At 40.0% G+C, this 15,954-nt stretch overlaps 1 protein-coding gene across 13 annotated transcripts in view; it reads right to left on the bottom strand.

Moving 5' to 3' along the window:
• LOC144303841 (eukaryotic translation initiation factor 1-like) overlaps nucleotides 1-15,954 on the bottom strand; it is a 140,929-nt gene that overhangs the window by 16,347 nt on the left and 108,628 nt on the right. Inside the window, exons 6-7 of one of the 13 annotated variants that reach the window (XR_013370825.1) lie at nucleotides 4,892-5,015; nucleotides 4,387-4,468 (exon numbers count right to left, since the gene is read on the bottom strand). The exons of 11 other annotated variants lie outside the window; for them this stretch is intronic. The gene's annotated coding sequence lies outside the window, so the exon portion shown is untranslated. Of the gene's footprint in view, nucleotides 1-4,386; nucleotides 4,469-4,891; nucleotides 5,016-15,954 lie in introns of those variants that run through there. One more of the 13 variants, XR_013370828.1, reaches the window with a different exon arrangement.

Genomic DNA, 15,954 nt, shown 5'->3' with positions numbered 1-15,954 from the left:
AGAGTAGTGGTGGCCCTGTATAGAAATAGTGGCAGGTTCATGAGAGACCACATCACAAGCCTCTGGGCACAACCAGGCTGGACTGGGCACAAGAAAGAATCAGTTAACCAGACATGGTTCTTTATTCTCCAAGAGCCTATTAACTTTTGAAATAGGTACAGAAAGAGGTTCCAGAGCTTGCTGGAAGCAGAGCTTGCAAGAGCATGCTTTAGCAAGCAGAGCATGCTAAAACAAAAACCACACACACAACAGTGAAATAACAAAGAATGTATATGTTTATTCAACGAGCAAGCACTGAGTGCCTACTATATACAAGAGCTTGTGTCAGATGCAAAGAATATGAAGCTACACAGAGCAATGGTGCTGATGTCAGCAATTTCTCTGAGCACTGACTATGTGCTGGGCTTGCTCCTTTATGGTCTGTGAAGCCCTGCATGATCTGGCCCAAGGCTCCATCCTGACTTCATCTGGTATTCTCCACTGGCCTTTCCTCTTCAGCCACACAGCTCCTGGATTCTCTGACCACATCAAGGACATTCCATCCTCAGGGCCTTAGCACCTCCTGGTCCTTCTGCCTGGTGTGCCCTTTCCCAAGACATCTCCAAGACTCAATTCTTACTTCCTTCAGGCCTCTCCTCAAGTGTTACCATGTCAGAGAAAGCTTCCCTCACCACTGTATGTAAAGTAGTACATCCCTTCCCACCTACAGTAGACATGGCGAAGTACCACCTACACCCCCCCTTCAAGGCTGAAGCACTCATTCCCCCAGATGCTGAAGGTGGTGGCAGTTGATAACTCTAAGCTCTCAGCAATCCCTGGTAATTGCCCCTAGCTGAGCAGAAACACTTTCCTAGAGACAGCACATGTGGCTGATCAAAGCAGGGGTATATATGCCCAAATTCCTTGCCCCAGCTGGGGTCAATTCTGAAAGGCTATCTCAGCTTCAGCCCTCCCAGTAGGGTCAGCTGAGGTCCTTTACCTTCCCGTGCCTTTGTGCTCCCACAGCTGTTGATCCTGAGAACACTCACTGATGAGCTCCTGTCATTCTAGTCTCTGTCCCAGAATCTGCTTCCTGGGGAACCAACCTGCCACACTCCCCTCCATCATTCTTTTTCTCCCCACTCTGCTTTATTCTTCAAATAACTTAGCATGCCTGAACTTATTGCATATTTATTTGCTTATGTTTCTCTAGCTTTCTATATGTTAACTACATGAAGGCAAGGACTTTGTGTTGTTCATTGCTGTATCCCTAGAGTAACTAGAATAGCACTTGGCACATAGTAGGTGATCAAGAAATATTTGTTGAATAAGTGGATGGGCAGATGAATTAATATACACTACTAGGAGATACATATTATGGTTGTTGGCATTTTACAGTTTAGGAAATGAAAACTCAGAAAGGTTAAGTATCTTGTCCAAGGTCGCAGTGCTTGATGATTGGTGAAGTCAGTAGAAAGACTTATAAATGGGAGATTTCAATAGAATGTAGACAGTAAGATATGTGCATTATGTGCTAAGGAAACTAGAAATAAGCCAAATAAAAAGATACATTGGTGAGGCAAAGTAATTTTTTCTGCATCAAAACTTGGAAAGAATCACAGTGTGAAACTTATTTTTTAAAAAATCAAGCATAAAGAAGCATTTCATCTCTCTCGTGAAGTGGCTAAATATTCTTGATTCCAAGTAAGACCAATCAATGTCCAACCCAGCCCTTAATTCAGACCCGAAGCCATCTGAAAATTGGTATTTCTACTAAATTTTCATTTTTAACTCAAGCATCAGTTACTTGTCATTTAGCTATGATTTGGATCAAAATGGATTAATGGTAAAATTTATGTCATTTCCTATATTCCTGGCTTCCAACGAGGCAGGAGCTCAGTGAGGATAAGAAAGGAGAATAGTCCCTTGTCATACTGAGGATTTCAGTGATACCAACAGCTGATGGATGACAAGTCTATGAAAAATGGATCCTTAAAGAAACCTCTACATTTTGAATATAAAACTCTATCTTTAGCCCGGGTGGCTCAGCGGTTTAGCACCACCTTCAGCCCAGGACCTGATCCTGGAGTCCTGGGATCGAGCCTGCTTCTCCCTCTGCCTGTGTCTTTGCCTCTCTTTCTCTCTGTCTCTCTGTCTCTCATGAATAAATAAATAAAATCTTAAAAAAAAAAAAAAGCCCTCTATCTTTAAATAACTGAAGAGTTGCTTAGAAAAGTTACCAATTATTTGTCTTTTTTTCCATTTCTTAAGAAGATTTTTTTTAATGCCCTGAGTTCCCGTGACAGAGAGAAGTGATGAAAGCCATACTATTTTTTGGAAGCAAAACAAGGAGCCTTGAGGACCTGAGTGAATAAGATGTTGCAGTGGGGATGGAAATGGGGGTTTGAAAGAAGATTTGGTGTCCTACAGCCAAGAGGCAGTCCTTACTTTCTTTTTCCCAATGAAGAAACAAGTAGCAGTCATTTTGACCCTGTGGGGGATATTTCAAAGATTACAAGTAAAAAAAAATTACAATACAGGAATGTGGAACCATAGAAGAAAATCAAAGAAGAGCACGTGAATTTCGGTGGTTTGCAAAAGGAAAGATAAAGGAAGCAAGGAGATGGAGTGAGCTACACCATAGAGAGAAAAAAATAATAATAATGCTTTTACAAGCCTATCAAAGGGAATAGAACCACCAGAGGGAAATGTACTACTAAATAAAGGAGGAAGAGATGAGATGAAGAACCAAACTATTACAATACTTAACAGGCCACACTGCAAACTGAAGGCTCCTATGCTCACTAGAAGTGTCTGACATGATATATTTTTCTCTAATTATTGAGATCTCAAGGTTGACCATCAGGGAATTGAATTCAACATGATTAAACTTCGCTTGTTCACCATCTCCTTTCACCACAGGCTGGTTTGGAGCTGAGTTAACTTCAGATTGGGGGCAATGGGTGTGACAGTCTAGAAGTTTCAATACAAAGGTACCACTCCAGCTCTGCTCTGGTTCCTTCCAGAAGCTACTCCCTTTAGCCCACCTCTCATGTCCACCTTTCCCCATCTACAACCCAGACGGGATTACTCTGGGCCTCCTCCTTATCCTTCCATTTCACAGCTATTTACAGAGTGCCTGGTAAGTGCCATCACTGTGCTGGACCTTGACCCTGCAAAAGTGAACAGAGCGAAGGTACTACCAAACGTGGAATCACATGGAAATAGAGACATTAATCATATGATCTTATCAAGATTACATTGCAAATCATGGTGGATGCCAACAGAGTACTGTGAGTAGGTACCATGAGGGGCTCAATCCAGCCTAGTGGGTCAAGGAAACTTCCCTGAGGAGTTAAAATCCGTGCTTAGAACTGAAGGACAAGTAGTAGGAGTGAATTTGGGAGCCAGGGTGGGGCTTGAAAAGAGATGCCTGGCAGAGGAGGAAACATCCTTTGGAAAGGCCCTGAGGCCAGATGGAATGTGGTACAGGTGAGGGCCACAAGGCTGTGTGAGAAGCAAGGAAGAAATTGACACAATACAGGGCCAGAGAGGTGAATTGAGGGCCACCAAGTTGGGTTTTGTAGGTCATTTGAAAGAATTGTGTCTACTCCAAGAGTGGTCAGCAAGACTTTTAAAGGGGTGGAAAGGGGCTTGACATACCAGATATTTTTATTTATTCCAGTAAGTGGAGCCAGGATCAGCTGAGACTCAGTGCAGAATTAAAATGTGGGACTTCCTGTTAAGAACTTCAAGGCTGGGGAGGTGTGGGGAGGATGGGGTAACTGGGTGACAGGCACTGAGGAGGGCACTTAATGGGATGAGCACTGGGTGTTATACTATGTTGGCAAATTGAATTTAAATTTTAAAAAATGTAAAAAAAAAAAAAAAGAACTTCAAGGCTATGACAGCAGAGCATTAAGCCAAGCATGGGGACCTGTTAAGGTCACCCAGGGTGGAGCAGCCCGTGACCCTGGGTCATTTTGGTCACAGGTAAGTCAGGACAGCTCCATGACCGGCCTAAGACTCTATGTTAGTCAAGCCTTCTCTCAGCTCCATGAGAAAGCAATGTGGTCCCCTCACTGCATAGTCCAAAATACTATATATAGTTTCATTTCTGGTTTCCAGAGTCTTTTGTTTTAAGATTTATTTATTCATGAAAGACACAGAGAGAGAGGCAGAGATATAGGCAAAGAGAGAAGCAGAATCCCTGCAGGGAGCTTGATGTGGGACTTGATCCCAGGACCTCGGGATCACCACCTGAGTAGACGCTCAACCACTGAGCCACCCAGTTGTCCTCTGGTCTTCAGAGCCTTTAACCAGTAAAAAGAAAGAAGTTTTGCTGAGGTAAACCTGTGAGAAGAGCAATCAAGCTGAATGGGAGACCTGTCTTGAAGTTTTTACAACTCACAGGATGCATCCATCTCTCTCCAGAGCACTGAGCCTCTCTCTCCAGGTCAGAGTCCAGGCTAGGGGGAGGCAAGCGAGGCTCCCTGGAGCAAAATTTAAAGAGGCAATTATTCATAATGTCATGCATATGCAGGATCCATACCTGAGCCTGAAGGCCTCCTACATGCTTTCTGCCCTCAGCCTGGTTGCCTCACACGCCCCCCAGGCAGGGGTCATGACCTTCCACCAGAACCTGTGAGTCTGAAGAGTCTTTGTGAACCAGGAGACACCAAGTCACCCCTTGCTGGGGCTAGACAAAGGCCTGGGGAGTAGAAGTGGCCGTCTTTGGGTTGGGAACACTTTCTGGAATTCAGTGATGTGGAGCAGGCCCCTTGGACAAGTGAGTTTGAGCTAGGTGAAGGCCTGGGGATCCCTTCCTCCCCAGAAGGCCTGTTGGTACATTCTGCACATCGGGGTGACCTGTGTAGGCTCGGCTCAGTTAGAAACAGTTGAGCTGACTTACTTGTCTGGGAATTCAGACAGTCAACTGCTGATATGAAAACAGCTCCACCTGTGTTAGCTCAGCCTCGTTTCGTCAATGCTGTGTTCATTTCCGTCAAATCTCAACACCACACAGCCTCCCACTCCTTTAAGTGAAGAGAAATGAAAGTGATTCTGTTGATCTTGTCTTTCTTTTTTCATTCCCCTGGCATCTCACCATTCATATCCTCCTACCTTCCTCTGACTTCCACTCACTGTCCCCTCATGTAGGTTCTGCATGCCCCAGCGACCAGTACAAAGCATCGCAGGTGGTCTCAGTGGTCTCATTTGTGCCAAGGGAAGCCCTCTGCTGGGCCCCAAGGGCTGGCTGGGCACACAGAGGACAGCTTCCTAAAGTGCAGACTATCTTCATGAAGTAGTTTGACCCTGAGCCCTGATTTTGTCTTTCTTCTATTTCTTTATCTAGGTTTTTGCTTCCCTTTTGCCTTGAAAAGTACAATTACTCCACAGCGACTGGTTTTACTGATAGAAGATGGAAAGGCCGTTATTAATTTGTCCTCGCGTTAATATACTTCAGTTCTTTTCATCTTTATTACGCATCTATATCTTCCTCAGAGGTCTTGTTTACATAAAACAAGACTCTTGGATGCACAAAGTGCTTAACGAGTCTCAGCACCACCACTACAGAGCAAACGCGGTACACTCACCCTGTATAATTACGAATCATTTGACAGCATTAAAAAATGTCTTCAGCAAATGGTGCCAGGCAGCTTCTTTCTAGATTTTTTTTTATTACCATAAAGATCAGCCATAAACTAAATTATGAGCTTGGTCTATGACATTCCGGCATTAAATTCCAACAGTAAGGGCATATATCTTGAACTGGTACTCAATTACAGGCTCAGATTAACTTGACTCTTCCTCTCACAAGTCCCTCCTTTCCCTCCTCCCTCCTTTCTTGTTTTAACCATTAGTAGATAAATAAGACTTCAGGTTCCTAGGCCCCTCAATTCTACTCACATCCTACTTTCTCACCAAAGATTTCCACTTCAGCAAGACTGCTAGGAGAGCCTGAGCTGCTCATCAGTGGATCTGCCTCTGAGACAGTATCATGAAAAAAGAGCTGGGAGCAAGTAGTTTCAACAATTAGTTACTGAGTACCTACTATGAACTTGTCATGGATTTAAGTGTTGATGAAAACTAAACGTGAGAGCAATTAGTTTTATCTTGGTCAGATGAGAAAGCCTATAGAGTTCAGAAGATATTTGATCTGGGATCTGAAGGATGAATAGGAGTTTGCTAGATAGATAAGGAGGAAGGAGGTGTCAGACATGTCCTTCATGTTAGACAATAAAGACATGGAACTGTGAAAGTACCCCAGGGTTTGGGAGAGGCTTCTGTAGCCTGGTATGATTGATTTATAGGGTTTCTAGGGAGGCATGGCTGTATTGAAAGATGAAACTTGGAGTAAGGATGGATGGCTTGTGAAGGGACTTAGGTATATCCAGTAACAAGCTGCTTAGTTACACAGAGGTGACATGACCTCCCTTAGTCTTTGTGAATATAAGCACAGTTTCATGGGAAAATTCAAAGGTGAATAATGCAGGACAATTAATTCTTTCACACAGACATTTTATGAATATCTTCTAGATGCATGGCACTGAACTAGGCACTAAAATGGAACAGAAAAAAAATGTGATTCTTGTTCTTCAGGGCTCACAATCTACCTAGGAATACACAGGTACATAAATAACTATAGCCCAAGGCAAAATGAAACAAGGGAGTGATAGAAAATGTATAAAGAAAGCAGGTGGATGGGAGTAGTGAATGCCATCTGGAAAGACTTCAAGAAGGTTGACTTGTGAGAAATGTATGTCTGAGAGGTACAAGGAATCACATAAACCTAGGCCAAGAGCATTCCAGGCAGAAGGAATGACCTGAGCAAAGTGAATTGTGTATGAGAGATCATTTTATGTTCAGGAAAAGTTAGAGTATGGAGGCTGGTTTTGAGAAAAAACATGATGGTAGAAAGATAAGCTGGGCTGAGTTTAGGGAAAGCCTTGAATGCCCTAAAATTCTAGGCTTTATCCATTAGAAAATGGATCTCAATAAAAGGTTACTTAGAAGTGATATTATATCAAAGGCATAGTGTAGGCATATATATTCCATCTTGAGAAACTACTCCTTTTGACTTAGTAATGGCTTCCAGGAATATTGTCTTGAGAAGGATTCTGGGTTCAATGAGGAAGAAATAGATTCATTTATCCATGCAGTTATATAACTAGACTAAAGAGTACTCCTTCTATTTGAATAGTAGAAAAACTCTGGGAAAACAATAGTTTAATTGTCCGTGGGCATATCTCCTTTTTATTCACCTCAATAAGATCTCAGGAATAAAAAAAAAAAAAAAAAAGATCTCAGGAATAGTGGAGCAACATTCATCAGACACTTTTATAAGAAAGCAATCCTACCTTAATCAGCTCAACAGAACTGAGACATCATTAGTTAATAATCCTGGCCAAGTCTTTTGAAGTTCAAAAGTACCATAAACACACTACAAATTGTTATTAGTAACAAATGGAGGAGAGACATCTTTCCAGCACCCAACATAAAAGACCAACTAGCAAGTTTGAAGATTCTATTTCTCATTCACTCCAGCTTCTCACGGCATTGTGTCAGCTGATGTTAAGAGCAGCTCTGCCTTTCCTGAATATCTGAGGACATGGAATAAGCAGGGTCGGGTGGCTCTAGAAAACACTGGCATCATTTGCCAAAAACAAAAAGAAAATAACCGAGATCAGCTGGGAAACCTTAGGAGAAGATAATAATGGGACAGAGTCCCAGAATCTTTGAGATGGGAAATTGAGCTGATTGTATTCTAGGGTCTAGATAAGGAGTCCTTAATCAGAGACCAGAGGATCTCCTCTCCTGAAAGGATTTCATGGATGAAATTTGAGGGGAGGAATCTTTGTGCTTGGATGGGAAGTAATTTATATCTTTATTTTCAGTGACCTGTAATTGAATATGGCATTCCCTTTCTTTATGAAGGTAATCAATAAACTATAGTGGCATTAGCGGTACCTGTGATTTTTTTCACTAATAGAAATCAGAGTTATTTTCATGTCATATTTACAGTAGCTGCAGATATCCTAAAATATTGTTTATGGCAATGAATATTTTGAGTTATGGTAGTTAGACTCAGTAATGGATCATGTTAAGTGTTAATAAAGAAGTGCATATATCACTATATCAGAAATGTAATTATATCTATATCTATATGGTCTATTTTTTAGAGTTTTAGGTTCACAGCAAAATTGAACAGAAATTACAGAGTTCCTATATACCGCTGTCTCCTGCCCAACACATACATAGTCTCCCCTACTATCAACATTCCCCACTAGAATGGTACATTTGTTGATACATCATTGAAACTACAGCAACATATCATTGTTATCCAAAGTCTATAGTTTACAGTAGAATTCACTCTTGGTGCTATACACGCTATAAGTTTTGACAAATGTATAATGGCATGTAGCCATCACTACAGTATTATACAAGGTAGTTTTACTTCCCTAAAAATCCCCTGTAATCCTACTATTCATCCCTTCCCACTCCCAAACATATCTGTGGTTTTAATAAATATTTTGATAACTATTTTACTACAATTGTCTTCTTTTTAAAATTCTATGTATTTTATGTCTTTAAAATTTCTGAGAAGGAGTCATTGGCTTCACTAGACTCCCAGAGAAGGTAAGGAGGAAATCAGTTGAAGAGCCCTGTGGTCTTTCTCTCTGTTCCCACGATCTCAGGGGTGGCGTTTCCTCTCTCTTACTCCTCTAGCAAGCAGGCTTTCTTCTATCTCACCCTTGGTAGACCTCCCAAACCTCCTTTTTTTTTTTTTTTTAATTCTTATTTATTTATTCACGAAAGACACAGAGGAGGGCAGAGACATAGAGGGAGAAGCAGGCTCCATGCAGGAAGCTTGATGTGGGACTCGATCCTGGGACTCCAGGATCACGCCCTGAGCCAAAGGCAGATGCTCAACTGCTGAGCCACCCAGGTGTCCCCCATACCTCCTTTTTAATGTAAAGCAGTTTAACTTTGTCCCAGTCATTTTATCTAAACTCGCATACTTTATACTGAGACTGAGGAACTTGTTAGTGATTAGCAAACAACAAATTCTCTGGTTACCAATATCCACTCTCCTTAAAAGCAGTGGGAAGTTAGTTTTTTTCTTTTGTCATATGTTCAAGTTACAAACTAGAGGCTTATTAGATGTCCAGCACTGGAGCAGACCATTGTACACTTTACCAACTCCATGAAGAGTACTGTGAAGAACTCGCAGTTCAAGGGCACCATCTTTCTAATTTCTTCCAAGGATATCTTTGTATCCTTTGTAGAAAGGCACCTGGAAAGTGGTAGCTTGCTCATCCCTTAATTCAGTTCTTCCTCCATCTGGAGCACCCCTTTCCCATCCTACTGGCCTTGTCCTTCTGTCTCATAAGTAACATCCTTTTCTTTCTTTTCTTTTCTTTTCTTTTCTTTTTTCTTTTCTTTTCTTTTCTTTTCTTTTCTTTTCTTTTCTTTTCTTTTCAAGATTTTATTTATTCATTCATGAGAGACACAGAGAGAGGGAGAGAGAGGCAGAGACATAGGCAGAGGGAGATGCAGGCTCCATGCAGGGGGCCCATTGTGGGACTCAATCCCAGGACTCCAGGAGCATGCCCTGAGCTAAAGGCAGACGCTTAACTGCTGAGCCACCCAGGTGTCCCCGTAACATCTTTTCAAGAAGATATTTGTTGGCTAACCCTCCAGGCACCATCTCCTTTCTACTGACCTAACATTTACTATATTGTATTACAATTGTTTAATAATAATGGCTGAGACTTATTAAATATCTATCTACCATATGGCAGGCATTTTTTCTTCATCATCTCAATGGTGTTGTTTTTTTAAAGATTTTATTTATTTATTTGAGAGAGAGAGAGAGTACATATATGTGTGTGGGGTGGGGGTGGGGGTGGGGATGGGGGTGGGAAGCAGAGGGAGAAGCAAAGCAGACTCCATGCTGAGGGAGGCGCCTTACTCAGGGCTCAGTCCAGAACCGTGAGATAATGACATGAGCTGAAGGTAGATGCTTAACCAACTGAGCCACCCAGGCGCTCCTCAACAGGGTTTTTCTTAAATGTTTAACATGTGCTGCATTGTAGTAGCATGTGCTACATGTTATAGTAGTACAAAATCATTATAAATCTGATATTTACAACAGCCTTAATAATTTTATAATCATCCCTAGTTCACAGATGAGGAACATATGACCCAGAAAGATTCCATAATATTTCAAGGACATACAAACTTGATCAGCTTGATTTTAAACTCTACATCAAAATCTGAAATTTGAATATTGAGTATTTTATGACATTAAGGAATTATTGTTAACTGTTCTTTTAGGTATGATGATAGTATGATTTTTTAAGTCCTTAAAAAAGTCCTTTTAGAGATATATTCAAAATATTTATTGATTTAAAAAATCAAATAATACTAAAGTCAGTATACCATATCAGCCTAGGTATTCCATCAGTGCACATCCTCAGGATCACTGTAGTTTAGAAAGAACCTAATCCAATGGCCAGAGCAAGGTCTTTCCCTAATAAGCTTTGTGATCTTGGATGAGTCACATTATTTCTTCCTTTTATAAATGAAGAGGCTTGGCATGATGCTTTCTAGTGCCCCATTCAGACAAGGTAATAGTTATTTGCTTCTGTCCGTAGGACAGTTCATAGTTGGTTCTTTAATGGAGTGTAGACTGTAACCAGAAATGATCCAATCTGCCTAGGTTTAGACATAATCAAGACATCTTATTCTACACCAAAGGCCTTGATAGTCAAATGTCTTATGGCATTTGTATTTATTTTATAAGCAGTAGAATGCTTTCTTCAAATGAGATATTATATAGATACCTAATTCATAAAACCTCTAAAGAGAGTTGCTCTGACTTAAATGACAGCTGAGAATCCCCTAAAATAGCATCTTCTAAAAACTCACTCATCTATGCCACTCAGAAACTGCTTTAATGGTTTATATTTATTTATTAACTTGTCTAACTCTCCTATCATCCAAATAATATGGATACCATTTGAAGATGAGATGAGGAAATGAAGCACAGGGAGATTAAGAAACAAGTCCAGTTTAGGGGTACCTAGGTGGCACAGTTGGTTAAGCATCCAACTCTTGGTTTTGGCTCAGGTTGTGATCATAGGGTCATGAGATTGAGCCCCGAGATGCACTCTTCATTCAGCAGAGTCTGCTTGAGACTCTCTACTCTTCTCCCTCTGCCCTACCTCTGCTCTCTCTCTCTCTCTAAAATAAGGAAAGGAAGAAGGAAAGAAAGAAGAAAGAAAAGAAAGAAAGAAAGAAAGAAAGAAAGAAAGAAAGAAAGAAAGAAAGAAAGAAAGAAAGAAAGAAAAGAAAGAAGAAAAAAGAAAAGAGAAAAGAAAAGAAAAGAAAAGAAAAGTAAAGAAAAGAAAAGAAAAGAAAAAAGAAAAGAAAAAGAAAAAGAAAAAGAAAAGAAAAGGAAACTTGTCTAGTGTCATGAATATAGAAAGTATATGAGCTGGGATTCAAACCTGGGCAGCTGATTCTAGAACCTATACTATTACTGCTATACTACATCCCTCTCTAAGTAGTTACATTTATCTTCCATTATAAGTTCTTTGGAAAGGGTAGGGGTATGTAACTTTGTATTCCCAGTGCCCCATCTGGTATCAGTCAAGAATAGGTGTTCAGTAAGCATTTGTAGAATGAATGAAATTTATTGGACACTTTTCAGAGGATAAATCAAAGCTCATTAAACTTTATAGATATGGATGGATAGTAGAGATCAAACTAAATTCTTTATTTTAAAAATTAAAAAACTGAAAATTTAAGTGACTTGCCCAAGACCAGCTAATTAGTAACAGAACCAGAACTAGGTCTCTTGACTTGTAAATCACTACAAGAATCAAAATGATAAAGGGATTGGATTAACCAATGCCTACATCTCTTTCCGTCTTGACGAGATGGAAAAAATCCATACTTTTTCTAATCATGAGGTATTGATCACTAGGAAAGTGGGAAACATTGTCCCAGTCATACTGTAAAGCTGGAAGGAACCCTAAAGGTGGGCTTTGAGGGAGGTTCTTTTGCATTCAAATTACCCTTAAGCTGTACCAGTTGGCAAACCACAAAGTGTCTACTAGCCAATATTATCACTAAAAATATTGCCTATTTCTCTCAGGTTGTCTCTTTCATTTATAGAACTAGGAAACAAGTTATCTCTTTTCCTTAGAGAACTACCTCCTTTGAGGTAGGAGACAACAAACTACAACCTCAGCCCCATTCCAGGCCCAAGAACAATCAAGATATAATTAAAGGGTCTCAATTCAGCATTCAGATGGCTTAGGTCACTATTTATATCTAGTCCTTTTCTAAGCTGGTTTCAGAAACTGGGCTTCTTGATTTTTGAGACCAAACCCTCACATGTAACCCAATTCTGATTAGACCCATTTTTCCTTTATTGGGCCTAAAATACATTTTTGATAATTGGCTTACTGCAAAATGCAGGAATAGAAAAGACCTGGCTGCATGCTGCCACTCTACTCCCCTCTCCACTTCCGCAGACATCATTAATTGAGTACAGCATTCCTTCCTGTAGATCCTAGAAACAGCCTCAGGATCTTTCTCTGGGAAGCCACCACATTGAAGAGGAAATCTATTTGCCACAGCTTTATTCCTTTAAGGATCTGTCATTTGCTTCATTCTGGTTCTTCTTCCTGAAGGAACTAGAGTTCTATCAGTTCACAGGTCTCACTGCCTGTCAAATGGCCCTTCTGCTGCTGAGCACTGCCTCCATGCCAAGATCAACCTTACAGAAGACACACAGGTTGTCCTCCTTTCCTGGAAGGATTTTGTAGAGGTCATTTTGGATCAAAGCCAGAGGAGAATATATATCTCATTCAGAACTCAAGGAAAGTTAGAGGTGTGTATGGAGTATAAGAATAAGAAGAACAAGTATTAACTTATTAAAGCCAGAAAAGGAATTTGAAGAAAACCTTAACCAGAAATTTGGGCCCAGCATATAGAAAAAGGGAATTAGAAAGCAGAGGAAAAAAAGACTATGATATAATAGATCAAGTAAATGGATGGGTAGTGAGAATGAGAGAATTATATAATCCATCATACTCTTCTTATTATTGCCAGGAAGCTCAGAGGCAAATTTGCTATCTGATAACTCTACTAGCTGTCATGAGTAGACTGTCTTGTGCTCATCTCCCCTTGGAGGCTTCATTTTCTGTTTGTTTGAAAAATATGAAGTGTGCTTAAATACACAGACATGATATATGTGTTAATTTTTGTACTTTCCATTTATAATAAGAATGGATCAGTCCCCCTTTGAAAACCCTAACTGAAAGCCCGTAAGACCTTAGACATCCATCTGGGAGGAGAAATTTAAAAGCAGCAAGAAATGAAAGGTAACAAGTCTTCTGTTGACCCTCCTCAGTATAGCTAAACAAGTCTTTGTTGGGTATTGAGTGTGCGTTGAGCTCTGAAATGGATGATGTGAAGGACATAAAATTGAAGAGATGACCTATGTCCTTAAGAAGACTATCCTTAAGAGACTGACTATACAGAAATACAATTGTTTGTAAAACAAACAAACAAAACATCTGACTCATAATGGATATGTAGTGTAAGTGAGAGGTTATCCTAACCCAATGTGGGGCCCAGACCAGCAGCATCTACATCACCTAAGAATTTGTTAGTAATAAAAAATTCTCAGGCCCCACTTTAGGCATACTGAATCAGAAACTCTGGAGTAGGGCCCATGAGTCTATTTTAACAAGCACTCCTGGTTATTCTGTTTTGCTAAAGTTTGAGAAACTCCAACCACAATGTTCTTTGCCATGGATAACTCCACATCACACCCCCCCCCATCTTCCTCCCATAGCACTGAGCCAGACTGTGCAACCCTACATAGTCCTGAAGAATAGAATTCAGAATGAAGCCACTTTGCTCAAACTCTACACTAATAGTTCCCTTTACAAAAGTTTTAGACTCCAATATTTAAGCAAGAGGCCTTGTTTAAAATGGCATCAGCTCATGTGAAGATGGCCTATGCATCCTCAAAGAGGTGAATCCATGAATAAAAATGACCAGTTATTGATCATTTCCTATGTGTTAGCTGATCCTCCATCCTTAACACCCTCCATTCCCCCAAAAAAGCCTATAAAGAAAAGAAAATTATCATTCCCAATTTACAGAGAAAAACATGGAAGCTGGGAGCAGCCAAGTAACTTTCCTAAAGCCCAACAGTTTGTAAATGGTAGACTAAGATTTGAACCCAAATCTGACACACTCTGTGCTCTTTGCCACTCACCTTCATTAAACAGATGAGCAATCTTCTGAGAGTGCCTGAGAACATGGAGGCCTGAGTAATATATCAGCCCATCATCATGTTATCAACCTGACCACCGATTTGTTGAACGTCAGTTCATCATTAGCCTTTAGTGTTTTGTTTTGTTTTTACTTGAGAAAGGCAAGATTCTGCTACTTACCACCTACATCCCTGTGAGCTGGAATGAATTGAGGTATGTAAAACTTTAGAGAAGTAAGGACGAAAAGTGTGATAAATAGTATTATTACAAGTAGCAATAAATCAGGTAAAGAATGTAATGTGCAAGTTGGAACATAAACTGGAATTAAGCCTTGTAAATATAAAAGAACCCAAGGCATGCAGTTCTTTGAATTCTAACAGTAAAAATGCTTAACCTAAATTTTTGATTAACAAGGCACACAAATAGCCACCTCAGAAAGTCATAATTTGAGAAGGTTGGGGCAGGATAATCAACAGGAACATTTTTGAAAAGGTGGCTAATCTGATGTATATCTTTAATGTTTTTTAGGAAAAATTACAGTAGTAAATTTGACAGTTTACTATATGCCAGTGACAGTTTCTAACTCTTTATATATTATTAATTTATTTACTCTTCACAACAATCTTACAAAGCAAGTCATATTATTATCTCCTATTTTAAAGACAGGGAAACTAAGGAAAAGAGTTTATGCAACTTGTAAGTGGCAAAGCCAGTATGAGAAGTTAGGCAGTCTGGTTCCAGATTGTATAATCTTAACAGCAATGTTATGTACTAGTACTTCTATGTTGATAAGTTACCATTTTTAAAACCTCTTCCTGTTCTCCCATTAGCTTGTTCCATTTAGCTCTCTTCTTTGTGTTTTTTACCATCAGTATCTCTAGCTGGGCTCATGACTCAGAACTCTAGCAGTAGGTCAATGAATGTTGCAATAAATTACAGCAAAACAAAACACCACAATTACCATGATCTTTTCATTCTTTTCCAGTGAAGCCATCTACAAAAGAATGTTAACCAAGCAGGTTTATGTCAAGGAATCTCAAAACAAGAAGTATTTTGCCCTACCACATAGTATAACAAAATGACACTGAGTATCTGTCCTTTTGAGCATGCGCACGCGTGCGCACATACACACACATATATACACACATATATATATACATCACATACATATATATGCAATTGATTTATATCTCAGTTCTTTGTATTCAGTGATGACTATTGCTCTTTGCAACCTCACATGGTTCCTTCCTCTGGCAAGTCTCACTCAATTTCTCTTATCTAAAAACCCTGCCCCAAATTGATGCCCTTCAGATAACTTTCTCAATGTAATTCCATTTCAAAGTATTTTAGAGTTGGACAAATTCTTAGAAGTCAGCTGAATTTTGATCCTATGAAGCCTCAAGAAGGAAACTACTTGTCCAGTGTAACTCAGTGGTTTAGTGCATAGCATGACTCTAAACCCCAGACCTGCCCTAAGGCCTGCTTTCTGGGAAACATCCCTGAATCTGAACAGAAAATCAGCACTGGGCTCTCCAACAGACCCTGTGGCCAGCCCCAGTTTCACCACTTACCAGATTTGTGACCTTAAGAATAATTTAATCAGGCATTACTATCAGAAAGAGATTAGGGGCTCCTGATTGGCTCAGACAGAAGAGCATGTGACTCTTGATCT

The sequence above is a fragment of the Canis aureus genome, chromosome 33 (assembly GCF_053574225.1).
Source record: "Canis aureus isolate CA01 chromosome 33, VMU_Caureus_v.1.0, whole genome shotgun sequence".
Lineage (NCBI taxonomy): Eukaryota > Metazoa > Chordata > Mammalia > Carnivora > Canidae > Canis > Canis aureus.
The sequence above is the reverse complement of the archived record's forward strand: the minus strand, read 5'-3'. Positions and strand labels throughout refer to the sequence as shown.